The sequence below is a fragment of the Dunckerocampus dactyliophorus genome, chromosome 1 (genome assembly GCF_027744805.1).
Source record: "Dunckerocampus dactyliophorus isolate RoL2022-P2 chromosome 1, RoL_Ddac_1.1, whole genome shotgun sequence".
NCBI classification, from domain to species: domain Eukaryota; kingdom Metazoa; phylum Chordata; class Actinopteri; order Syngnathiformes; family Syngnathidae; genus Dunckerocampus; species Dunckerocampus dactyliophorus.
This window is the reverse complement of record NC_072819.1, coordinates 11,761,003-11,786,357: the sequence shown is the minus strand read 5'-3', so window position 1 is coordinate 11,786,357 and position 25,355 is coordinate 11,761,003.

Here is a 25,355-nt window from a genome sequence, read left to right as displayed (position 1 = left end):
ATGGAAGATGGATAGATGGGTAGATCATTTGCAGATAAGTAAAAGTGTATCATTAATTAATCCATTATCTGGTTCACTGTGGATTGGGGGCTGTGGGATAATGGTTTTAATCTGATGTCATTACCTGCCCCGCTCCGAAGTTTTCCAACCTCAGACATTTTGACCTTGGCTCATTCATTTTATTTAAGAACCAAAAAAGTGAAACATCCTCCATTACATACATTGCTACATGAGAAGTACGTGGTCTTATTGATTTTGTTACAATAATGTGTACAATAATGTGGTGTTCATGAATGAGGAAGGTGTCAGGATTGTGTGCTGCGGTACTGCCATCTACTGTTTCTCTGTTGCAGCACACTCCTGAGCACCTTGATGAGCTGATGGTCTACACCTGCCACTGATTAGTTGATCTATTTAAGCTGTGTGTTCACTCATATCCAGTGCCAGATTGTCCCTTTGCTACACCCTGTTCAGCTCCTTCCAGCTTGTTCTTGTGCATTGTGTTTTTGGCTTTCTGACCCACGCTCAGCTCTGTAAGTACCTTACCACCTGCTTGACGTCCTCAGCAGTAGTTGTATGTTCGGTACCTCTGCTAGTTTTTGTTAGCAGCTCTTTTCGTTACGTGCCTGTATTTTTCCTTGCTCAGCTCACCGTGCTAGCAGTGTTTTTCGTTACATTTCCCGCGACTAGGTCCGGGATAATTTTTGTTGTACTTTTTCCCTTGTGTTGTTTTTGTACCTTTTGTTATCCATTTTGTATTAAAGACTTTTTTTTCTGTTACACGTATTTTGACTCTGCATTTTGGGTTCCTGTATCACGGCCTTGGCCGTTCCTAACAGAAGGTAGGTCAAAGTTAAGCAGGAACTAGTGTTGTAGTGCACCAAAACCAAACTGGGTTATATGCAGTCCGAAAAAGATCAGTTTAGTCCAGATCAGATGTACGGACTCAACACAGCCCAAATTCCAATTTTTATTTTTGGGTAAAATTTGGACCAAATCAGACAGACTAAACGCAACCCAATTTTCAATGTCTATTTTGGGGCTAAATATGGACCAAATCAGACGGGCTAAACGCAGCCCAATTTTCAACGTCTATTTTTGGGCTAAGTTTGGACCAAATCAGGCAGACTAAACGCAGCCTGAATTTGAATGTCGATTTTTGGGCACAATATGGACCAAATCAACGGGCTAAACGCAGCCCAAATTTAAACATGTATTTTTGTGCTAAATTTGGACCAAATCAGACGGACTAAATGCAGCCCAATTTTCATTTTTGGGCTAAATTTGGACAAAATCAGATGGGCTAAACGCAGTCCAAATTTTCAACGTCTATTTTTGAGCTAAATTTGGACCAAATCAGACGGAGTAAACGCAGTCCAATTTTTAACGTCTATTTTTGGGCTAAATTTGGACCCAATCAGACGGGCTAAACGCAGCCCCAATTTGAATGTATTTTTAGGATAAATTTGGACCAAATCAGACAAACTAAACGCAGCCAGATTTCCAATTTTTATTTTTGCGTAAATAGCCGTTGAAAATTGGACTGCGTTTAGTTCGTCTGTTTTGGTACAAATTTAATCCAAAAACAGACGAACTAAACGCAGTCCAAATTTTCAACGTCTATTTTTGAGCTAAATTTGGACCAAATCAGACGTTGTAAACGCAGTCCAATTTTCAACGTCTATTTTTGGGCTAAATTTGGACCAAATCAGGCAGACTAAACGCAGCCCTAATTTGAATGTCGATTTTTGGGCTAAATATGGACCAAATCAAGGGGCTAAACGCAGCCCAAATTTAAACGTCTATTTTTGGGCTAAATTTGGACCAAATCAGACGGGCTAAACACAGCCCAATTTTCAATGTCTATTTTTGGGCTAAATTTGGACCAAATCAGGCAGACTAAACATAGCCCTAAATTGAATGTCGATTTTTGAGCTAAATTTGGACCAAATCAGACGGCGTAAACGCAGTTCAATTTTCAACATCTATTTTTGGGCTAAATTTTGACCAAATCAGACAGACTAAACGCAGTCCAATTTTCAACGTCTATTTTTGGGCTAAATTTGGAGCGAATCAGATGGCGTAAACGCAGTTCAATTTTCAACATCTATTTTTGGGCTAAATTTTGACCAAATCAGACAGACTAAACGCAGTCCAATTTTCAACGTCTATTTTTGGGCTAAATTTGGAGCGAATCAGATGGCGTAAACGCAGTTCAATTTTCAACATCTATTTTTGGGCTAAATTTTGACCAAATCAGACAGACTAAACGCAGTCCAATTTTCAACGTCTATTTTTGGGCTAAATTTGGAGCGAATCAGACGGACTAAATGCAGCCCAGTTTTCAACATCTATTTTTGGGCTAAATTAGGACCTAATCAGACGGACTAAACGCAGCGCAAATTTGAACGTCGATTTTTGGGCTAAATATGAACCAAATCAAGGGGCTAAATGCAGCCCAAATTTAAACGTCTATTTTTGTGCTAAATTTGGCCTAAATCAGACGGGCTAAACGCAGCCCATTTTTCAACGATTATTTTTGGGCTAAATTTGGACCAAAACAGACGGACTAAACGCAGTCCAATTTTCAACGTCTATTTTTGGGCTAAATTTGGACAAACTCAGAAGGGCTAAACTCAACCCAATTTTCAACGTCTATTTTTGGGCTAAATTTGGAGCGAATCAGACGGACTAAACGCAGCCCAGTTTTCAACATCTATTTTATGGCTAAATTTTGGACGAACTCAGAAGGGCTAAACTCAACCCAATTTTCAACGTCTATTTTTGGGCTTAATTTGGACCGAATCAGATGGACTAAACGCAGCCCAAATTTGAATGTCGATTTTTGGGCTAAATATGGACCAAATCTACGGGCTTAAACCCAGCCCAAATTTAAACGTCTATTTTTGTGCTAAACGCAGCCCAATTTTCAACGTCTATTTTTGGGCTAAATTTGGACCAAATCAGACAGACTAAACGCAGCCCTAATTTGAATGTCGATTTTTGGGCTAAATATGGACCACATCAAGGGGCTAAACGCAACCCAAATTTAAACGTCTATTTTTGTGCTAAATTTGGACCAAATCAGACGGGCTAAACGCAGCCCAATTTTCAACGTCTGTTTTTGTGCTAAATTTGGACCAAATCAGACGAGCTAAACAGACCAATTTTCATTTTCGGGCTAAATTTGGACCAAAACAGATGAACTAAACACAGTCCAAATTTTCAACGTCTATTTTTGAGCTAAATTTGGACCAAATCAGACGGAGTAAACGCAGCCCAATATTCAACGTCTATTTTTGGGCTAAATTTGGACCAAATCAGGCAGACTAAACGCAGCCCTAATTTGAATGTCGATTTTTGGGTGCAATATGGACCAAATCAGATGGGCTAAACGCAGCCCAATTTTCAACGTCTATTTTTGGGCTAAATTTGGACCAAAACAGATGGGCTAAACGCAGTCCAAATTTGAACGTCTATTTTTGGGCTAAATTTGGACCAAATCAGACGGGCTAAACGCAGCCCAAATTTGAACGTCGATTTTTGGGCTAAATATGGACCAAATCAACGGGCTAAACGCAGCCCAATTTTCAACGTCAATTTTTGGGCAAAATTTGGACCAAAACAGATGGGCTAAACGCAGTCCAAATTTGAACGTCTATTTTTGGGCTAAATTTGGACCAAATCAGACGGGCTAAACGCAGCCCCAATTTGAACGTCTGTTTTTGGGTTAAATTTGGACCAAATCAGACGGACTAAACACAGTCCAATTTTCATCGTGTAATTTTGGGCTAAATTTGGACCAAACTAGACGGACTAAATGCAGCCCAATTTTCAACATTTATTTTTGGTTTAAATTTGGACGAAAACAGACGAACTAAACGCAGTCCAAATTTGAACGTCTATTTTTGGGCTAAATTTGGACCAAATCAGACGGACTAAACGCAGCCCAATTTTCAACGTCTATTTTTGGGCTAAATTTGGACCAAATCAGACGGGCTAAACGCAGCCCCAATTTGAACCAAATCAGAGGAACTAAACGCAGCCCAATTTTCATTTTTGGGCTAAATTTGGACCAAAACAGATGGGCTAAACGCAGCCCCAATTTGAATGTATTTTTAGGATAAATTTGGACCAAATCAGGTGGACTAAACGCAGCCCAAGTTACAATTTTTATTTTTGCGTAAATATCTGTTGAAAATTGGACTGCGTTTAGTTTGTCTGTTTTTGGTTTAAATTTGGACCAAACTAGACGGACTAAACGCTGCCCCAATTTGAACGTCTATTTTTGTGCTAAATTTGGACCAAATCAGACGTGCTAAACGCAGCCCCAATTTGAACGTCTGTTTTTGGTTAAATTTGGACAAAAACAAACGCACTAAACACAGCCCAAATTTTCAACATCTATTTTTGAGCTAAATTTGGACCGAATCAGACGGGCTAAATGCTACGTCTCTATAGGTCTTTAGTCAGATCAAAACTTGATTATGGCTGTGTTTATAGCTCTGCTCGAAAGTCCTACCTTGATAAGTTAAAACCAATACAAAATCAAGGACTTAGAATTTGCCTTGGAGCGTTTCGTACTTCTCCAATGGAAAGCTTGTATGTGGAGGCAAATGAGCCTCCACTGCATTTAAGATATCAAAAACTATCTCTTAACTATGCAATCAAATTAAAGAATAACCCATTAAATCCAATGTATGAACATACCTTCAGACCACAATACCAGGTTTTTTACGACCTTAAACCATCTTCCATCAAACCGTTTGGCTTTCGTGTTCGAGAAGCTCTAATGCAAGTTCTTGGTACCACTGATATTTCTCCATTCTTAGTACCCAATATTCCTCCTTGCGTGATCAGCGAACCTTTTAATAGACTTGACATTAGCAACATTCAAAAAGGGCGTTACAAGCGATCTGGTCTACCTGGATAGATTTGGAGAAATAAGACACAAATATAGGAACTACCATGCCATGCCACCATATACAGATGGATCAAAAGATCACAATAAAGTAGGATCAGCCTGTATTAGTGGCACAATAAAAGAACAGGTTAGATTACCAGACAGTGCTTCCATATACACTGCCGAGTTGTTGGCTTTGAAAATGGCTTTGGGTATAATACAAAACACTGACGGAAAACAATTTATTTTCACGGACTCTCTATCTAGTCTAATGGCTTTACAATGTAGAGATCTTAAACATCCCTATATTGTACAGTTTCTAGAATCATTATACAAAGTCGGTGTATTATCTAAACTGGTAGTTTTTGTTTGGATACCGAGCCACATAGGTATCAAAGGGAATGAAAAAGCTGATATGTTAGCAAAAGAGGCACTTAATATGGCTGTAACAGAAATGAAGATACCCTATACAGACTTAAAACCAAAGATTAATGAATACATAAAAATAAAGTGGCAAACGTCATGGGATTTAAATCCTGGTAACAAACTCTACCAACATCAGCCTATAATTGAACCGTGTACTACAATCCCGTTAGCTAAGCGACGGGAAGACGCTGTGCTAACTCGTATTCGAATTGGTCATTCTCGCTTATCACACTCCTATTTACTTGCAGCAGAAAATCCTCCCCGTTGTATATCATGTAATAGTACACTCTCAGTTAAACATATCCTTCTTGAATGCATTGAGTTTGCTCACATCCGTGTCAATTTTTATAATGTACCTGATCTGAAAACCTTGTTCAGCGAAGTTCCGCGATCATGCATCATAGAGTTTCTTAAAGAAATAAATCTTTTTATTAGGTTTTAGATATTTTATTCAGTATCTAGTCTTACAGAGGAGATTTTAAGCCGCCATCCCGTATAAAGAAAAGCCACACCATTTGAACATTAAAGACCCTACCGTACTTCTGTTCGAAAAGAGTAGGGAATTTTGCCCGGTAAAGTAGGTCACAGTTTCTATCTTACAAGCTCTACTCCCTAATTAAATTGATAAATTACACTCCCGAGAAACAGGTTTTGTCATTAATAACTTCACATATTAAGGTCCAGACACTTACATGACACTTAGTGTTGATACTGTCGTTAAACATTAATCAATCAATCAATCAGACGGGCTAAACGCAGCCCCAATTTGAACGTCTGTTTTTGGGTTAAATTTGGACCAAAACAGACGAACTAAACCAGACCAAATCAGGCAGACTAAACGCAGCCCAAATTTAAACCAAATCAGACGAACTAAACGCAGTACAATATTCAACGTCTATTTTTAGGATAAATTTGGACCAAATCAGACAGGCTAAACGCAGCCCCAATTTGAAAGTTTGTTTTTGGGTTAAATTTGGACCAAATCAGACAGGCTAAACGTAGCCCAATTTTCATTTTTGGGCTAAATTTGGACCAAATCAGACGGGCTAAACGCAGCCCAATTTTCAACGTCTATTTTTGGGCTAAATTTGGACCAAATTAGACGGAGTAAACGCAGTCCAATTTTCAATGTCTATTTTTGGGCTAAATTTGGACCAAATCAGGCAGACTTAACGCAGCCCTAATTTCAATGTCGATTTTTGGGCGCAATATGGACCAAATCAACGGGCTAAACACAGCCCAAATTTAAACATCTATTTCTGTGCTAAATTTGGACCAAATCAGACGGACTAAACGAAGCGCAAATTTGAACGTCAATTTTTGGGCTAAATTTGGACCAAATCAGACGGGCTAAACGCAGCCCAATTTTCAACGTCTATTTTTGGGCTAAATTTGGCCCAAATCAGGCGGACTAAATGCAGTCCAAATTTGAACGTCTATTTTTGGGCTAAATTTGGAACAAATCAGACGCAGTAAACGCAGTCCAATTTTCAACATCTATTTTTGGGCTAAATTTGGACCAAATCAGACGGACTAAACGCAGCCCAATTTTCAACGTCTATTTTGGGCTAAATTTGGACGAAATCAGGCAGACTAAACGCAGCCCTAATTTGAATGTTGATTTTTCAGCTAAATATGGACCAAATCAAGGGGCTAAACGCAGCCCAATTTTCAACGTCAATTTTTGGGCAAAATTTGGACCAAAACAGATGGGCTAAACGCAGTCCAAATTTGAACGTCTATTTTTGGGCTAAATATGGACTAAATCAAGGGGCTAAACGCAGCCCAAATGTAAACGTCTATTTTTGGGCTAAATTTGGACCAAATCAGACTGGTTAAACAGCCCAATTTTCATATTTGGGCTAAATTTGGCCCAAAACAGATGGGCTAAACGCAGTCCAAATTTGAACGTCTAATTTTGGACTAAAACAGACGAACTAAACACAGTCCAAATTTTCAACGTCTATTTTTGAGCTAAATTTGGACCAAATCAGACGGAGTAAACGCAGTCCAAATTTGAACGTCTATTTTTGGGTTAAATTTGGACCAAAACAGAAGGGCTAAACGCAGCCCCAATTTTCAACGTCTATTTTTGTGCTAAATTTGGACCAAATCAGACGGGCTAAACGCAGCCCAATTTTCAACGTCTGTTTTTGTGCTAAATTTGGACCAAATCAGACGAGCTAAACAGACCAATTTTCATTTTCGGGCTAAATTTGGACCAAAACAGATGAACTAAACACAGTCCAAATTTTCAACGTCTATTTTTGAGCTAAATTTGGACCAAATCAGACGGAGTAAACGCAGCCCAATATTCAACGTCTATTTTTGGGCTAAATTTGGACCAAATCAGGCAGACTAAACGCAGCCCTAATTTGAATGTCGATTTTTGGGTGCAATATGGACCAAATCAGATGGGCTAAACGCAGCCCAATTTTCAACGTCTATTTTTGGGCTAAATTTGGACCAAATCAGACGGGCTAAACGCAGCCCCAATTTGAACGTCTGTTTTTGGGTTAAATTTGGACCAAATCAGACGGACTAAACACAGTCCAATTTTCATCGTGTAATTTTGGGCTAAATTTGGACCAAACTAGACGGACTAAATGCAGCCCAATTTTCAACATTTATTTTTGGTTTAAATTTGGACGAAAACAGACGAACTAAACGCAGTCCAAATTTGAACGTCTATTTTTGGGCTAAATTTGGACCAAATCAGACGGACTAAACGCAGCCCAATTTTCAACGTCTATTTTTGGGCTAAATTTGGACCAAATCAGACGGGCTAAACGCAGCCCCAATTTGAACCAAATCAGAGGAACTAAACGCAGCCCAATTTTCATTTTTGGGCTAAATTTGGACCAAAACAGATGGGCTAAACGCAGCCCCAATTTGAATGTATTTTTAGGATAAATTTGGACCAAATCAGGTGGACTAAACGCAGCCCAAGTTACAATTTTTATTTTTGCGTAAATATCTGTTGAAAATTGGACTGCGTTTAGTTTGTCTGTTTTTGGTTTAAATTTGGACCAAACTAGACGGACTAAACGCTGCCCCAATTTGAACGTCTATTTTTGTGCTAAATTTGGACCAAATCAGACGTGCTAAACGCAGCCCCAATTTGAACGTCTGTTTTTGGTTAAATTTGGACAAAAACAAACGCACTAAACACAGCCCAAATTTTCAACATCTATTTTTGAGCTAAATTTGGACCGAATCAGACGGGCTAAATGCTACGTCTCTATAGGTCTTTAGTCAGATCAAAACTTGATTATGGCTGTGTTTATAGCTCTGCTCGAAAGTCCTACCTTGATAAGTTAAAACCAATACAAAATCAAGGACTTAGAATTTGCCTTGGAGCGTTTCGTACTTCTCCAATGGAAAGCTTGTATGTGGAGGCAAATGAGCCTCCACTGCATTTAAGATATCAAAAACTATCTCTTAACTATGCAATCAAATTAAAGAATAACCCATTAAATCCAATGTATGAACATACCTTCAGACCACAATACCAGGTTTTTTACGACCTTAAACCATCTTCCATCAAACCGTTTGGCTTTCGTGTTCGAGAAGCTCTAATGCAAGTTCTTGGTACCACTGATATTTCTCCATTCTTAGTACCCAATATTCCTCCTTGCGTGATCAGCGAACCTTTTAATAGACTTGACATTAGCAACATTCAAAAAGGGCGTTACAAGCGATCTGGTCTACCTGGATAGATTTGGAGAAATAAGACACAAATATAGGAACTACCATGCCATGCCACCATATACAGATGGATCAAAAGATCACAATAAAGTAGGATCAGCCTGTATTAGTGGCACAATAAAAGAACAGGTTAGATTACCAGACAGTGCTTCCATATACACTGCCGAGTTGTTGGCTTTGAAAATGGCTTTGGGTATAATACAAAACACTGACGGAAAACAATTTATTTTCACGGACTCTCTATCTAGTCTAATGGCTTTACAATGTAGAGATCTTAAACATCCCTATATTGTACAGTTTCTAGAATCATTATACAAAGTCGGTGTATTATCTAAACTGGTAGTTTTTGTTTGGATACCGAGCCACATAGGTATCAAAGGGAATGAAAAAGCTGATATGTTAGCAAAAGAGGCACTTAATATGGCTGTAACAGAAATGAAGATACCCTATACAGACTTAAAACCAAAGATTAATGAATACATAAAAATAAAGTGGCAAACGTCATGGGATTTAAATCCTGGTAACAAACTCTACCAACATCAGCCTATAATTGAACCGTGTACTACAATCCCGTTAGCTAAGCGACGGGAAGACGCTGTGCTAACTCGTATTCGAATTGGTCATTCTCGCTTATCACACTCCTATTTACTTGCAGCAGAAAATCCTCCCCGTTGTATATCATGTAATAGTACACTCTCAGTTAAACATATCCTTCTTGAATGCATTGAGTTTGCTCACATCCGTGTCAATTTTTATAATGTACCTGATCTGAAAACCTTGTTCAGCGAAGTTCCGCGATCATGCATCATAGAGTTTCTTAAAGAAATAAATCTTTTTATTAGGTTTTAGATATTTTATTCAGTATCTAGTCTTACAGAGGAGATTTTAAGCCGCCATCCCGTATAAAGAAAAGCCACACCATTTGAACATTAAAGACCCTACCGTACTTCTGTTCGAAAAGAGTAGGGAATTTTGCCCGGTAAAGTAGGTCACAGTTTCTATCTTACAAGCTCTACTCCCTAATTAAATTGATAAATTACACTCCCGAGAAACAGGTTTTGTCATTAATAACTTCACATATTAAGGTCCAGACACTTACATGACACTTAGTGTTGATACTGTCGTTAAACATTAATCAATCAATCAATCAGACGGGCTAAACGCAGCCCCAATTTGAACGTCTGTTTTTGGGTTAAATTTGGACCAAAACAGACGAACTAAACCAGACCAAATCAGGCAGACTAAACGCAGCCCAAATTTAAACCAAATCAGACGAACTAAACGCAGTACAATATTCAACGTCTATTTTTAGGATAAATTTGGACCAAATCAGACAGGCTAAACGCAGCCCCAATTTGAAAGTTTGTTTTTGGGTTAAATTTGGACCAAATCAGACAGGCTAAACGTAGCCCAATTTTCATTTTTGGGCTAAATTTGGACCAAATCAGACGGGCTAAACGCAGCCCAATTTTCAACGTCTATTTTTGGGCTAAATTTGGACCAAATTAGACGGAGTAAACGCAGTCCAATTTTCAATGTCTATTTTTGGGCTAAATTTGGACCAAATCAGGCAGACTTAACGCAGCCCTAATTTCAATGTCGATTTTTGGGCGCAATATGGACCAAATCAACGGGCTAAACACAGCCCAAATTTAAACATCTATTTCTGTGCTAAATTTGGACCAAATCAGACGGACTAAACGAAGCGCAAATTTGAACGTCAATTTTTGGGCTAAATTTGGACCAAATCAGACGGGCTAAACGCAGCCCAATTTTCAACGTCTATTTTTGGGCTAAATTTGGCCCAAATCAGGCGGACTAAATGCAGTCCAAATTTGAACGTCTATTTTTGGGCTAAATTTGGAACAAATCAGACGCAGTAAACGCAGTCCAATTTTCAACATCTATTTTTGGGCTAAATTTGGACCAAATCAGACGGACTAAACGCAGCCCAATTTTCAACGTCTATTTTGGGCTAAATTTGGACGAAATCAGGCAGACTAAACGCAGCCCTAATTTGAATGTTGATTTTTCAGCTAAATATGGACCAAATCAAGGGGCTAAACGCAGCCCAATTTTCAACGTCAATTTTTGGGCAAAATTTGGACCAAAACAGATGGGCTAAACGCAGTCCAAATTTGAACGTCTATTTTTGGGCTAAATATGGACTAAATCAAGGGGCTAAACGCAGCCCAAATTTAAACGTCTATTTTTGGGCTAAATTTGGACCAAATCAGACTGGTTAAACAGCCCAATTTTCATATTTGGGCTAAATTTGGCCCAAAACAGATGGGCTAAACGCAGTCCAAATTTGAACGTCTAATTTTGGACTAAAACAGACGAACTAAACACAGTCCAAATTTTCAACGTCTATTTTTGAGCTAAATTTGGACCAAATCAGACGGAGTAAACGCAGTCCAAATTTGAACGTCTATTTTTGGGTTAAATTTGGACCAAAACAGAAGGGCTAAACGCAGCCCCAATTTTCAACGTCTATTTTTGGGCTAAATTTGGACCAAATCAGACGGAGTAAACGCAGTCCAAATTACACATCTATTTTTGAGCTAAATTTTGACCAAATCAGACGGGCTAAACGCAGCCCAATTTTCAACGTCTATTTTTGGGCTCAATTTGGACCAAATCAGGCAGACTAAACACAGCCCAGTTTTCAACGTCTATTTTTGGGCTAAATTTGGACCAAATCAGATGGGCTAAACGCAGTCCAAATTTGAACGTCTAATTTTGGACTAAAACAGACGAACTAAACACAGTCCAAATTTTCAACGTCTATTTTTGAGCTAAATTTGGACCAAATCAGACGGAGTAAACGCAGTCCAAATTTGAACGTCTATTTTTGGGTTAAATTTGGACCAAAACAGAAGGGCTAAACGCAGCCCCAATTTTCAACGTCTATTTTTGTGCTAAATTTGGACCAAATCAGACGGGCTAAACGCAGCCCAATTTTCAACGTCTGTTTTTGTGCTAAATTTGGACCAAATCAGACGAGCTAAACAGACCAATTTTCATTTTCGGGCTAAATTTGGACCAAAACAGATGAACTAAACACAGTCCAAATTTTCAACGTCTATTTTTGAGCTAAATTTGGACCAAATCAGACGGAGTAAACGCAGCCCAATATTCAACGTCTATTTTTGGGCTAAATTTGGACCAAATCAGGCAGACTAAACGCAGCCCTAATTTGAATGTCGATTTTTGGGTGCAATATGGACCAAATCAGATGGGCTAAACGCAGCCCAATTTTCAACGTCTATTTTTGGGCTAAATTTGGACCAAATCAGACGGGCTAAACGCAGCCCCAATTTGAACGTCTGTTTTTGGGTTAAATTTGGACCAAATCAGACGGACTAAACACAGTCCAATTTTCATCGTGTAATTTTGGGCTAAATTTGGACCAAACTAGACGGACTAAATGCAGCCCAATTTTCAACATTTATTTTTGGTTTAAATTTGGACGAAAACAGACGAACTAAACGCAGTCCAAATTTGAACGTCTATTTTTGGGCTAAATTTGGACCAAATCAGACGGACTAAACGCAGCCCAATTTTCAACGTCTATTTTTGGGCTAAATTTGGACCAAATCAGACGGGCTAAACGCAGCCCCAATTTGAACCAAATCAGAGGAACTAAACGCAGCCCAATTTTCATTTTTGGGCTAAATTTGGACCAAAACAGATGGGCTAAACGCAGCCCCAATTTGAATGTATTTTTAGGATAAATTTGGACCAAATCAGGTGGACTAAACGCAGCCCAAGTTACAATTTTTATTTTTGCGTAAATATCTGTTGAAAATTGGACTGCGTTTAGTTTGTCTGTTTTTGGTTTAAATTTGGACCAAACTAGACGGACTAAACGCTGCCCCAATTTGAACGTCTATTTTTGTGCTAAATTTGGACCAAATCAGACGTGCTAAACGCAGCCCCAATTTGAACGTCTGTTTTTGGTTAAATTTGGACAAAAACAAACGCACTAAACACAGCCCAAATTTTCAACATCTATTTTTGAGCTAAATTTGGACCGAATCAGACGGGCTAAATGCTACGTCTCTATAGGTCTTTAGTCAGATCAAAACTTGATTATGGCTGTGTTTATAGCTCTGCTCGAAAGTCCTACCTTGATAAGTTAAAACCAATACAAAATCAAGGACTTAGAATTTGCCTTGGAGCGTTTCGTACTTCTCCAATGGAAAGCTTGTATGTGGAGGCAAATGAGCCTCCACTGCATTTAAGATATCAAAAACTATCTCTTAACTATGCAATCAAATTAAAGAATAACCCATTAAATCCAATGTATGAACATACCTTCAGACCACAATACCAGGTTTTTTACGACCTTAAACCATCTTCCATCAAACCGTTTGGCTTTCGTGTTCGAGAAGCTCTAATGCAAGTTCTTGGTACCACTGATATTTCTCCATTCTTAGTACCCAATATTCCTCCTTGCGTGATCAGCGAACCTTTTAATAGACTTGACATTAGCAACATTCAAAAAGGGCGTTACAAGCGATCTGGTCTACCTGGATAGATTTGGAGAAATAAGACACAAATATAGGAACTACCATGCCATGCCACCATATACAGATGGATCAAAAGATCACAATAAAGTAGGATCAGCCTGTATTAGTGGCACAATAAAAGAACAGGTTAGATTACCAGACAGTGCTTCCATATACACTGCCGAGTTGTTGGCTTTGAAAATGGCTTTGGGTATAATACAAAACACTGACGGAAAACAATTTATTTTCACGGACTCTCTATCTAGTCTAATGGCTTTACAATGTAGAGATCTTAAACATCCCTATATTGTACAGTTTCTAGAATCATTATACAAAGTCGGTGTATTATCTAAACTGGTAGTTTTTGTTTGGATACCGAGCCACATAGGTATCAAAGGGAATGAAAAAGCTGATATGTTAGCAAAAGAGGCACTTAATATGGCTGTAACAGAAATGAAGATACCCTATACAGACTTAAAACCAAAGATTAATGAATACATAAAAATAAAGTGGCAAACGTCATGGGATTTAAATCCTGGTAACAAACTCTACCAACATCAGCCTATAATTGAACCGTGTACTACAATCCCGTTAGCTAAGCGACGGGAAGACGCTGTGCTAACTCGTATTCGAATTGGTCATTCTCGCTTATCACACTCCTATTTACTTGCAGCAGAAAATCCTCCCCGTTGTATATCATGTAATAGTACACTCTCAGTTAAACATATCCTTCTTGAATGCATTGAGTTTGCTCACATCCGTGTCAATTTTTATAATGTACCTGATCTGAAAACCTTGTTCAGCGAAGTTCCGCGATCATGCATCATAGAGTTTCTTAAAGAAATAAATCTTTTTATTAGGTTTTAGATATTTTATTCAGTATCTAGTCTTACAGAGGAGATTTTAAGCCGCCATCCCGTATAAAGAAAAGCCACACCATTTGAACATTAAAGACCCTACCGTACTTCTGTTCGAAAAGAGTAGGGAATTTTGCCCGGTAAAGTAGGTCACAGTTTCTATCTTACAAGCTCTACTCCCTAATTAAATTGATAAATTACACTCCCGAGAAACAGGTTTTGTCATTAATAACTTCACATATTAAGGTCCAGACACTTACATGACACTTAGTGTTGATACTGTCGTTAAACATTAATCAATCAATCAATCAGACGGGCTAAACGCAGCCCCAATTTGAACGTCTGTTTTTGGGTTAAATTTGGACCAAAACAGACGAACTAAACCAGACCAAATCAGGCAGACTAAACGCAGCCCAAATTTAAACCAAATCAGACGAACTAAACGCAGTACAATATTCAACGTCTATTTTTAGGATAAATTTGGACCAAATCAGACAGGCTAAACGCAGCCCCAATTTGAAAGTTTGTTTTTGGGTTAAATTTGGACCAAATCAGACAGGCTAAACGTAGCCCAATTTTCATTTTTGGGCTAAATTTGGACCAAATCAGACGGGCTAAACGCAGCCCAATTTTCAACGTCTATTTTTGGGCTAAATTTGGACCAAATTAGACGGAGTAAACGCAGTCCAATTTTCAATGTCTATTTTTGGGCTAAATTTGGACCAAATCAGGCAGACTTAACGCAGCCCTAATTTCAATGTCGATTTTTGGGCGCAATATGGACCAAATCAACGGGCTAAACACAGCCCAAATTTAAACATCTATTTCTGTGCTAAATTTGGACCAAATCAGACGGACTAAACGAAGCGCAAATTTGAACGTCAATTTTTGGGCTAAATTTGGACCAAATCAGACGGGCTAAACGCAGCCCAATTTTCAACGTCTATTTTTGGGCTAAATTTGGCCCAAATCAGGCGGACTAAATGCAGTCCAAATTTGAACGTCTATTTTTGGGCTAAATTTGGAACAAATCAGACGCAGTAAACGCAGTCCAATTTTCAACATCTATTTTTGGGCTAAATTTGGACCAAATCAGACGGACTAAACGCAGCCCAATTTTCAACGTCTATTTTGGGCTAAATTTGGACGAAATCAGGCAGACTAAACGCAGCCCTAATTTGAATGTTGATTTTTCAGCTAAATATGGACCAAATCAAGGGGCTAAACGCAGCCCAATTTTCAACGTCAATTTTTGGGCAAAATTTGGACCAAAACAGATGGGCTAAACGCAGTCCAAATTTGAACGTCTATTTTTGGGCTAAATATGGACTAAATCAAGGGGCTAAACGCAGCCCAAATTTAAACGTCTATTTTTGGGCTAAATTTGGACCAAATCAGACTGGTTAAACAGCCCAATTTTCATATTTGGGCTAAATTTGGCCCAAAACAGATGGGCTAAACGCAGTCCAAATTTGAACGTCTAATTTTGGACTAAAACAGACGAACTAAACACAGTCCAAATTTTCAACGTCTATTTTTGAGCTAAATTTGGACCAAATCAGACGGAGTAAACGCAGTCCAAATTTGAACGTCTATTTTTGGGTTAAATTTGGACCAAAACAGAAGGGCTAAACGCAGCCCCAATTTTCAACGTCTATTTTTGGGCTAAATTTGGACCAAATCAGACGGAGTAAACGCAGTCCAAATTACACATCTATTTTTGAGCTAAATTTTGACCAAATCAGACGGGCTAAACGCAGCCCAATTTTCAACGTCTATTTTTGGGCTCAATTTGGACCAAATCAGGCAGACTAAACACAGCCCAGTTTTCAACGTCTATTTTTGGGCTAAATTTGGACCAAATCAGATGGGCTAAACGCAGTCCAAATTTGAACGTCTAATTTTGGACTAAAACAGACGAACTAAACACAGTCCAAATTTTCAACGTCTATTTTTGAGCTAAATTTGGACCAAATCAGACGGAGTAAACGCAGTCCAAATTTGAACGTCTATTTTTGGGTTAAATTTGGACCAAAACAGAAGGGCTAAACGCAGCCCCAATTTTCAACGTCTATTTTTGTGCTAAATTTGGACCAAATCAGACGGGCTAAACGCAGCCCAATTTTCAACGTCTGTTTTTGTGCTAAATTTGGACCAAATCAGACGAGCTAAACAGACCAATTTTCATTTTCGGGCTAAATTTGGACCAAAACAGATGAACTAAACACAGTCCAAATTTTCAACGTCTATTTTTGAGCTAAATTTGGACCAAATCAGACGGAGTAAACGCAGCCCAATATTCAACGTCTATTTTTGGGCTAAATTTGGACCAAATCAGGCAGACTAAACGCAGCCCTAATTTGAATGTCGATTTTTGGGTGCAATATGGACCAAATCAGATGGGCTAAACGCAGCCCAATTTTCAACGTCTATTTTTGGGCTAAATTTGGACCAAATCAGACGGGCTAAACGCAGCCCCAATTTGAACGTCTGTTTTTGGGTTAAATTTGGACCAAATCAGACGGACTAAACACAGTCCAATTTTCATCGTGTAATTTTGGGCTAAATTTGGACCAAACTAGACGGACTAAATGCAGCCCAATTTTCAACATTTATTTTTGGTTTAAATTTGGACGAAAACAGACGAACTAAACGCAGTCCAAATTTGAACGTCTATTTTTGGGCTAAATTTGGACCAAATCAGACGGACTAAACGCAGCCCAATTTTCAACGTCTATTTTTGGGCTAAATTTGGACCAAATCAGACGGGCTAAACGCAGCCCCAATTTGAACCAAATCAGAGGAACTAAACGCAGCCCAATTTTCATTTTTGGGCTAAATTTGGACCAAAACAGATGGGCTAAACGCAGCCCCAATTTGAATGTATTTTTAGGATAAATTTGGACCAAATCAGGTGGACTAAACGCAGCCCAAGTTACAATTTTTATTTTTGCGTAAATATCTGTTGAAAATTGGACTGCGTTTAGTTTGTCTGTTTTTGGTTTAAATTTGGACCAAACTAGACGGACTAAACGCTGCCCCAATTTGAACGTCTATTTTTGTGCTAAATTTGGACCAAATCAGACGTGCTAAACGCAGCCCCAATTTGAACGTCTGTTTTTGGTTAAATTTGGACAAAAACAAACGCACTAAACACAGCCCAAATTTTCAACATCTATTTTTGAGCTAAATTTGGACCGAATCAGACGGGCTAAATGCTACGTCTCTATAGGTCTTTAGTCAGATCAAAACTTGATTATGGCTGTGTTTATAGCTCTGCTCGAAAGTCCTACCTTGATAAGTTAAAACCAATACAAAATCAAGGACTTAGAATTTGCCTTGGAGCGTTTCGTACTTCTCCAATGGAAAGCTTGTATGTGGAGGCAAATGAGCCTCCACTGCATTTAAGATATCAAAAACTATCTCTTAACTATGCAATCAAATTAAAGAATAACCCATTAAATCCAATGTATGAACATACCTTCAGACCACAATACCAGGTTTTTTACGACCTTAAACCATCTTCCATCAAACCGTTTGGCTTTCGTGTTCGAGAAGCTCTAATGCAAGTTCTTGGTACCACTGATATTTCTCCATTCTTAGTACCCAATATTCCTCCTTGCGTGATCAGCGAACCTTTTAATAGACTTGACATTAGCAACATTCAAAAAGGGCGTTACAAGCGATCTGGTCTACCTGGATAGATTTGGAGAAATAAGACACAAATATAGGAACTACCATGCCATGCCACCATATACAGATGGATCAAAAGATCACAATAAAGTAGGATCAGCCTGTATTAGTGGCACAATAAAAGAACAGGTTAGATTACCAGACAGTGCTTCCATATACACTGCCGAGTTGTTGGCTTTGAAAATGGCTTTGGGTATAATACAAAACACTGACGGAAAACAATTTATTTTCACGGACTCTCTATCTAGTCTAATGGCTTTACAATGTAGAGATCTTAAACATCCCTATATTGTACAGTTTCTAGAATCATTATACAAAGTCGGTGTATTATCTAAACTGGTAGTTTTTGTTTGGATACCGAGCCACATAGGTATCAAAGGGAATGAAAAAGCTGATATGTTAGCAAAAGAGGCACTTAATATGGCTGTAACAGAAATGAAGATACCCTATACAGACTTAAAACCAAAGATTAATGAATACATAAAAATAAAGTGGCAAACGTCATGGGATTTAAATCCTGGTAACAAACTCTACCAACATCAGCCTATAATTGAACCGTGTACTACAATCCCGTTAGCTAAGCGACGGGAAGACGCTGTGCTAACTCGTATTCGAATTGGTCATTCTCGCTTATCACACTCCTATTTACTTGCAGCAGAAAATCCTCCCCGTTGTATATCATGTAATAGTACACTCTCAGTTAAACATATCCTTCTTGAATGCATTGAGTTTGCTCACATCCGTGTCAATTTTTATAATGTACCTGATCTGAAAACCTTGTTCAGCGAAGTTCCGCGATCATGCATCATAGAGTTTCTTAAAGAAATAAATCTTTTTATTAGGTTTTAGATATTTTATTCAGTATCTAGTCTTACAGAGGAGATTTTAAGCCGCCATCCCGTATAAAGAAAAGCCACACCATTTGAACATTAAAGACCCTACCGTACTTCTGTTCGAAAAGAGTAGGGAATTTTGCCCGGTAAAGTAGGTCACAGTTTCTATCTTACAAGCTCTACTCCCTAATTAAATTGATAAATTACACTCCCGAGAAACAGGTTTTGTCATTAATAACTTCACATATTAAGGTCCAGACACTTACATGACACTTAGTGTTGATACTGTCGTTAAACATTAATCAATCAATCAGACGGGCTAAACGCAGCCCCAATTTGAACGTCTGTTTTTGGGTTAAATTTGGACCAAAACAGACGAACTAAACCAGACCAAATCAGGCAGACTAAACGCAGCCCAAATTTAAACCAAATCAGACGAACTAAACGCAGTACAATATTCAACGTCTATTTTTAGGATAAATTTGGACCAAATCAGACAGGCTAAACGCAGCCCCAATTTGAAAGTTTGTTTTTGGGTTAAATTTGGACCAAATCAGACAGGCTAAACGTAGCCCAATTTTCATTTTTGGGCTAAATTTGGACCAAATCAGACGGGCTAAACGCAGCCCAATTTTCAACGTCTATTTTTGGGCTAAATTTGGACCAAATTAGACGGAGTAAACGCAGTCCAATTTTCAATGTCTATTTTTGGGCTAAATTTGGACCAAATTAGACGGAGTAAACGCAGTCCAATTTTCAATGTCTATTTTTGGGCTAAATTTGGACCAAATCAGGCAGACTTAACGCAGCCCTAATTTCAATGTCGATTTTTGGGCGCAATATGGACCAAATCAACGGGCTAAACACAGCCCAAATTTAAACATCTATTTCTGTGCTAAATTTGGACCAAATCAGACGGACTAAACGAAGCGCAAATTTGAACGTCAATTTTTGGGCTAAATTTGGACCAAATCAGACGGGCTAAACGCAGCCCAATTTTCAACGTCTATTTTTGGGCTAAATTTGGCCCAAATCAGGCGGACTAAATGCAGTCCAAATTTGAACGTCTATTTTTGGGCTAAATTTGGAACAAATCAGACGCAGTAAACGCAGTCCAATTTTCAACATCTATTTTTGGGCTAAATTTGGACCAAATCAGACGGACTAAACGCAGCCCAATTTTCAACGTCTATTTTGGGCTAAATTTGGACGAAATCAGGCAGACTAAACGCAGCCCTAATTTGAATGTTGATTTTTCAGCTAAATATGGACCAAATCAAGGGGCTAAACGCAGCCCAATTTTCAACGTCAATTTTTGGGCAAAATTTGGACCAAAACAGATGGGCTAAACGCAGTCCAAATTTGAACGTCTATTTTTGGGCTAAATATGGACTAAATCAAGGGGCTAAACGCAGCCCAAATTTAAACGTCTATTTTTGGGCTAAATTTGGACCAAATCAGACTGGTTAAACAGCCCAATTTTCATATTTGGGCTAAATTTGGCCCAAAACAGATGGGCTAAACGCAGTCCAAATTTGAACGTCTAATTTTGGACTAAAACAGACGAACTAAACACAGTCCAAATTTTCAACGTCTATTTTTGAGCTAAATTTGGACCAAATCAGACGGAGTAAACGCAGTCCAAATTTGAACGTCTATTTTTGGGTTAAATTTGGACCAAAACAGAAGGGCTAAACGCAGCCCCAATTTTCAACGTCTATTTTTGGGCTAAATTTGGACCAAATCAGACGGAGTAAACGCAGTCCAAATTACACATCTATTTTTGAGCTAAATTTTGACCAAATCAGACGGGCTAAACGCAGCCCAATTTTCAACGTCTATTTTTGGGCTCAATTTGGACCAAATCAGGCAGACTAAACACAGCCCAGTTTTCAACGTCTATTTTTGGGCTAAATTTGGACCAAATCAGATGGGCTAAACGCAGCCCAATTTTCAACGTCTATTTTTGGGCTAAATTTGGACCAAATCAGACGGGTTAAACGCAGCCCCAATTTGAACCAAATGAGACAAACTAAACGCAGTCCAATTTTCAACGTCTATTTTTGGGCTAAATTTGGACCAAATCAGACGGGCTAAACGCAGCCCAATTTTCAACATCTATTTTTGGGCTAAGTTTGGACCAAAACAGATGTGCTAAACCCAGTACAAATTTGAATGTCTATTTTTGGGCTAAATTTGGACCAAATCAGACGGGCTAAACAGCCCAATTTTCATTTTTGGGCTAAATTTGGACCAAAACAGGCTAAACGCAGTCCAATTTTCAACATCTATTTTTGGGCTAAATTTGGACCAAATTAGACGGAGTAAACGCAGTCCAATTTTCAACATTTATTTTTGGGCTAAATTAGGACCTAATCAGACTGACTAAACGCAGCGCAAATTTGAACGTCGATTTTTGGGCTAAATATGGACCAAATCAATGGGCTAAACGCAGCCCAAATTTGAATGTCGATTTTTGGGCTAAATATGGACCAAATCTACGGGCTAAACCCAGCCCAAATTTAAACATCTATTTTTGTGCTAAACGCAGCCCAATTTTCAACATCTATTTTTGGGCTAAATTTGGACCAAATCAGGCAGACTAAACGCAGCCCTAATTTGAATGTCGATTTTTGGGCTAAATTTGGACCAAATCAGACAGACTAAACGCAGCCCAATTTTCAACATCTATTTTTGGGCTAAATTTGGACCAAATCAGGTGGGCTAAACTCAACCCAATTTTGAACGTCTCTTTTTGGGTTAAATTTGGACCAAAACAGACAAACTAAACGCAGTCCAATTTTCAATGTCTATTTTTGGGCTAAATTTGGACCAAATCAGACGAGCTAAACGCAGCCCAATTTTCAACATCTATTTTTGGGCTAAGTTTGGACCAAAACAGATGTGCTAAACCCAGTACAAATTTGAATGTCTATTTTTGGGCTAAATTTGGACCAAATCAGACGGGCTAAACAGCCCAATTTTCATTTTTGGGCTAAATCTGGACCAAAACGGGCTAAACGCAGTCCAATTTTCAACATCTATTTTTGGGCTAAATTTGGACCAAATCAGACGGACTAAACACAGCCCAGTTTTCAATGTCTATTTTTGGGCTCAATTTGGACCAAAACAGACGGGCTAAACGCGGTCCAAATTTGAACGTCTATTTTTGGGCTAAATTTGGACCAAATCAGACGGACTAAACACAGTCCAATTTTTAACGTCTATTCTTGGGCTAAATTTGGTCAAACTCAGAAGGGCTAAATTCAACCCAATTTTCAACGTCTATTTTTGGTTTGGTTTGGTTTGGTTTAGTTTATTTGAACATGAAGGTTACAATGGAATACATCTCGTGAATCATTCTTTGACAGTTCCACATGTCCAAAAGGAGTAGGAAGAAGCAAAGTTTATTTAATCCTACCCCCCATCCAAATCTACATCTTGTACAGTACATGTTGTTCACTTCCTGCATTCCATGTCATGTTTTCAGTGATAGTCAGGATAACACATAATAGATAACGGTGAGATAGCCCTCCCCCCCAAAAAAGAAAGAACATTCATAATAATGATAATAATGATGACAATACTAAATAAATAAATAAGAACAAAGCTTTTTTTTTTTCTTCTTTCCCTTTTTCTTTCTTTTTTTTTTTAAACACAACAAAGAAAATTATTAAAAATAATAATAATAAAAAATAAATAAATAAATAAATAATACAATTTAATTAAATTAAAAAATAATAATAATAAAAAAAATAAAATAAAATAACAAACCTGACAGAACAATCAGGACTCTTCTGCCTTGTATTTAGCAAACATCAACTGCTTGTATTGTTTTTTGAATTTGCTCATCTCTGTACATTGAGTTCTTTACTCAATCCGTTCCATAATTTAATTCCACACACGGAAATGCTGTGGGTTTTCAGCAGCGTTCTCGCATATAAATGTTTTAGGTTTAATTTTCCTCTAAGATCATATTTCTCCTCTCTGATTGAGAAATACTTAATTAGATTTTTGGGTAACGAGTTATTATTAACTTTATACATTATTCTAGCGGTTTGAAAGTGTACTAAATCTGCGAATTTTAATATCTGTGATTTTAAAAATAAAGGGGTTTGTATGTTCTCTATACTTAGCATTATGAATTATCCTCACAGATCTTTTTTGCAGTACAGTGAGTGAGTGAAGATTGCTTTTGTAATTATTTCCCCATATCTCCACACAATACGTTAGATATGCTAATACTAAGGAACAGTACAGAGTGTGGAGTGATTTTTGATCAAGAACATATTTTGCTTTATTCAATATAGAGATATTTCTCACCACCTTTTGCTGTATATATTTAATGAGATTTCCAACTCATTTTTTCATCTATTATAACCCCAAGGAATTTATATTCTTCCACTTTTTCAATATCCGTTCCATTAATTTGTATTTGGTCGTACGTGTCCTTTCTACTATTACCAAATAGCATTATTTTAGTTTTACTTAAATTCAGAGATAATCTATTCTTGTCAAACCATGACTTTAATATGACCATTTCATTTTTGACCTTTTTAATGAGTTCTTGTGTGCTTTCACCAGAACAGAAAGCGGTGGTATCATCGGCGAATAAGACCAATTTTAAGTTGTTAGTTACTTTGCAAATGTCGTTAATGTACAAGTTAAACAGTTTTGGTCCGAGTATGGACCCCTGTGGTACTCCACACGTATTGTGTAGACTCCCAGATGTATATTCTCCTAGCTTTACAAATTGTTTCCTCTTTGCTAGGTAGCTTTTAACCCAATTTAAGACTAAACCTCTAATTCCGTACCTTTCTAATTTTGAAATTAAAATAGTGTGATTAATTGTATCGAAAGCTTTTGTCAGATCCATGAATACTGCAGCTGCGCATCTTCTGTTGTCTACAGTATAGCAGTAGTGATTTCCTCCGTGATTTCCATCAGTGCCATAGAAGTTGAAATGTTGGCTCTGTAACCATATTGACTACTTGCCAATAATTCATTCTTATTAATAAATTTGTCCAACCTATTATTAAATAGCTTCTCCACAATTTTCGAGAATTGTGGTAACAAGGAAACTGGTCGATAATTTGTAAATTGGTGTTTGTCTCCTTTTTTGAAAATTGGAACCACCTTGGCTGTTTTCATTTTGCTTGGAAATATTCCAGTCTGAAATGATAAGTTACTAATATATGTTAACGGGTCTGCGATCTCATTGATGACCCTTTTAATTGTTTCCATTTCGATTCCATGACAATCAGTTGATGTTTTTGCCTTAAAATGGTTAACAATGTCAGTGATCTCCTTTTTGGTTACAGCAGTGAGAAACATAGAATTAAGATTCCTATCAATAATATCAATCCCTTCATCAATTGTGTCTTGTTTTGGAATTTCTTCTTCCAGTTTTTGTCCAATATTTACAAAATATTCATTAAACATTTCAGCTACCGCATTCATGTCATTCCTGTAAGTGTTTCCAACCATGAAATAGGGAGGATAGTCTGCTTTCTTAATATTTTTGGGCTAAATTTGGAGCGAATCAGACGGAATAAATGCAGCCCAGTTTTCAACATCTATTTTTGGGCTAAATTAGGACCTAATCAGACGGACTAAACGCAGTGCAAATTTGAACGTCGATTTTTGGGCTAAATATGATCCAAATCAACGGGCTAAATGCAGCCCCAATTTTCAACATCTATTTTTGGGCTAAATTTGGACCAAATCAGACGGGCTAAACGCAGCCCCAATTTGAATGTCTGTTTTAGGGTTAAATTTGGACCAAAACAGACGAACGCTGTCCAATTTTCAACGGCTATTTACCCAAAAATAAAAATTGGAAATTGGGCTGCGTTTAGTCCGTCTGATTTGGTCAAATTTATCCTAAAAATAGACATTCAAATTGGGGCTGCATTTAGCCCGTCTGATTTGGTCCAAATTTAGCCCAAAAATAGACGTTGAAAATTGGGCTGCGTTTAGTCCATCTGATTTTTTTCCAAATTTAGCCCAAAAATAAACATTTAAATTTGGGTTGAGTTTAGTCTGTCTGATTTGGTCCAAATTTTACCCAAAAATAAAAATTGGAATTTGGGCTGTGTTGAGTCCTTACATCTGATCTGGACCAAACTGATCTTTTTCGGACTGCATATAACCCAGTTTGGTTTTGGTGCACCACAACACTTCTTCCTGCTTAACTTTGACTTAACTTTCTGTTAGGAACGGCCAATGCCGTGATACAGGAACCCAAAATGCAGAGTCAAAATACGTGTAACAGAAAAAAAAAAAAATCTTTAATCCAAAATGGATAACAAAACGTACAAAAATAACACAAGGGAAAAAGTACAACAAAAATTATTCCGGACCTAGTCGCGGGAAATGTAACGAAAAACACTGCTAGCACGGTGAGCTGAGCAGGGAAAAA